Genomic DNA, 3,028 nt, shown 5'->3' on the forward strand with positions numbered 1-3,028 from the left:
CACACACACATTTTTTCTTCATATATGATGTGGGACTATTCCACATTTTGCATGGAACCCCAACAAATTATGAATAATTATCACTTCCAATTTGCAGGCACCTTCAATTCCTCTAATTGGTGGGAGTGGGCCCCACCTTGGGCAATGTTTTCAGACAGGGGTTAGGTTGATCATTTCCGCCCCATGTGAGGAATTAGAGGGGACAGCGAATTAGAGGGGATAACGATTCACAAATTATATGGTTTTGGTTTAGATGAGAGTACGCCAGTATGGCTTAAGGCTTAAGCTTTTTCTTTTGTGAGATTCCCAACGACCTTTGAAGGCATTTAATGGTGAATCTCGACTGTTAGAAAGCAAAATGGAAAGAGAGTTTTTTTTTTTTTTTATAAAAGTGTAATCACACAAACCACACATCAATCCCAAAAGGTTAACCGACTTTTGGGATCGTGGAATGGCAGATATATTCAACAGACACCACACTCACACACCCAATGTGGGACTAAACCCACACACCTTTTTCTTTTTTTGATGAAAGTGTAATCACACAAATCACACACCAATCCTAAAAAGTTAATCGACTTTTGGGGCCATAGAATGACGGATATACACAACACACACCACACTCACAAAGGGCCCCATGAGATCTCAAGAACCTATTCCCTTCCTGGTGCGAAAACAAGGCTTGGTGACTGTCACATGCGATCTCAAGAACCTAGAGCACATATTAAAGACCCGTTTCGGCAGTTACCCGAAGGGCCCCACCTTCCAAGCCGTGTTCCACGATTTATTTGGTGAAATCATCTTCAACTCCGATGGTGACACGTGGCTAGTTCAGAGGAAAACAGTCGCGCTGGAGTTCACTCCCAGGAGACTGCAACAAACCATGGCTCGGTGGATGAACCGGGCCATCAAGCTACGGCTCTGCCGAATCCTTAAAACGGCCCAAGAGGAATCGAAGATCGTGGATCTTCAAGACCTCCTCCGATTAACCTTCGACAACATATGTGGACTAACTTTCGGTAAGGACCCTCACACCCTGTCCCCCAGTTTACCAGAGAACCAGTTCGCATCAGCATTTGACCGAGCCACCGAGGCCACCCTGCAGCGGTTCATCTTGCCCCAAGTCATATGGAAGTTCAAGAAATGGCTTCGGCTGGGGCAAGAGGTTACCCTGAGCCAGAGCATCCGCCACATAGACAAGTACCTATCCAATGTCATCGAGACACGTAAGGTGGAGCTGCAACAGCAGAATCTCGCGGCCGAAGAGAAGCGGGACCCACACGACGACATGCTGTCTAGGTTCATGAATAAAATAGAAGACTACTCGGACTCGTTCCTCCAACACCAGGTACTCAGCTCCATCCTAGCTGGTTGATACACATCATCAGTGGCGCTAAGCTGGTTCTTCTGGTTGTTGACACTGAACCCAAAAGTGGAGAAGAAGATCTTACATGAGATCTGCAAGGTTCTGATGGAAACACGTGGTGATGACCTTAGTTAGTAAGTTCGGGAACGGCAATTGAACGGAACGGATACGTGCGGCAGTTAAGCGGATTAGACGGTAATAATACTTTTCAAAAATCCGGCTTCATAAAATGCATACTGTAATAATACGATACGCATTTAATACGGATATAATACGGCATGTAGGCAATAATCTTTTAAAAAACGGACATATATTCATTATATAACATGCATTCACCACCTAATAAACAAAATAATATCATGATTTTTTAACTAAAATAAACACAATAATATAATATGCTATATAATATCTCTAAGATTATCATTTAACATACCAAAATATCAATAATCTACAAGAAATGAATGTAGATTGTCGAAAATGACATGAGCAAGTTGAAAGACCAGAGAAACAAGAGAGAAGTACAAGACTTAAGTGCCGCTTTGTTGAGCTGCAACAGCAGAATCTCGCGGCCGAAGAGAAGCGGGACCCACACGACGACATGCGGTCTAGGTTCATGAATAAAAGAAGACTACTCGGACTCCTTCCTCCAACACCAGGTACTCAGCTCCATCCTAGCTGGATGAGACACACCATCAGTGGCGCTAAGCTGGTTCTTCTGGTTGTTGACACTGAACCCAAAAGTGGAGAAGAAGATCTTACATGAGATCTGCAAGGTTCTGATACGCGACTTTACTAACTAAGGTGATGACACGTCAAAGTGGTTGGAGGAGCCGTTTGTGTTCGACGAGTTTGACCGGCTGGTCTACCTGAAAGCAGCCTTGTCGGAAACCTTCCGGTTGTATCCGTCGGCGCCACAAGGCTGGAAGCACGTGGTTACAGACGATGTGTTACCGGACGGCACATTCGTACCGGCGGGTTCGAAGATAATTTACTCGATGTACTCTGTGGGGAGGATGGAGTGGACGTGGGGGGAAGACTGTATGGAATTCCGGCAGGAGAGGTGGTTGTCACCGGACGAGAAGAGTTACGAAGCGAAGGATGAGTTCAAGTTCATGGCGTTCAATGCAGGGCCCAGGATCTGTTTAGGGAAGGACTTGGCTTATATGCAAATGAATTTCATCGCCACCGCCGTGTTGCTCAGGCACCGGTTGACGTTAGCACCAGGGCACCGCGTGGAGCAGAAGATATCGTTGACTCTGTTCATGAAAAATGGGTTGAAGGTAAATGTGCACCATAGGGATCTCATGGACATTGCCGCCGCAATACGCAAGGAGAAGGAAGGAGCAGCCGCCGGTAACTGCAACTCCGACGCACGCGGTTGATCAGATTGTCGTTGCCGCTGCTAATTAAAGGAATAAGGACAAAAGTCTACCCTGAGGAGAGTTTGGTCTTTGGTGGTGTTAAGACATAAGTGCATGAGTACGTGGTCCTCTCTGCCCGATCAGGTGCACAGATTCCTCTCATAGGAGGGGCGAAAATGACGACCTCACCCCCTGTCCAAACACACTGCCTGGGTGGGGTGAGGACGTCATTTATGCCCTCTTATGAGAGGAACCTACGCACCGGGCAGAGAATCTGAGAGGAGAAAAATTCGATTAGTGC

At 46.3% G+C, this 3,028-nt stretch overlaps 1 pseudogene; it reads left to right on the forward strand.

Moving 5' to 3' along the window:
• Window positions 1–637: 637 nt before the first annotated feature.
• On the forward strand, window positions 638–2,748 carry LOC122655401 (annotated as a pseudogene).
• The last annotated feature ends 280 nt before the right edge of the window (window positions 2,749–3,028 follow it).

This window comes from Telopea speciosissima, chromosome 1, assembly GCF_018873765.1.
Source record: "Telopea speciosissima isolate NSW1024214 ecotype Mountain lineage chromosome 1, Tspe_v1, whole genome shotgun sequence".
NCBI lineage: Eukaryota > Viridiplantae > Streptophyta > Magnoliopsida > Proteales > Proteaceae > Telopea > Telopea speciosissima.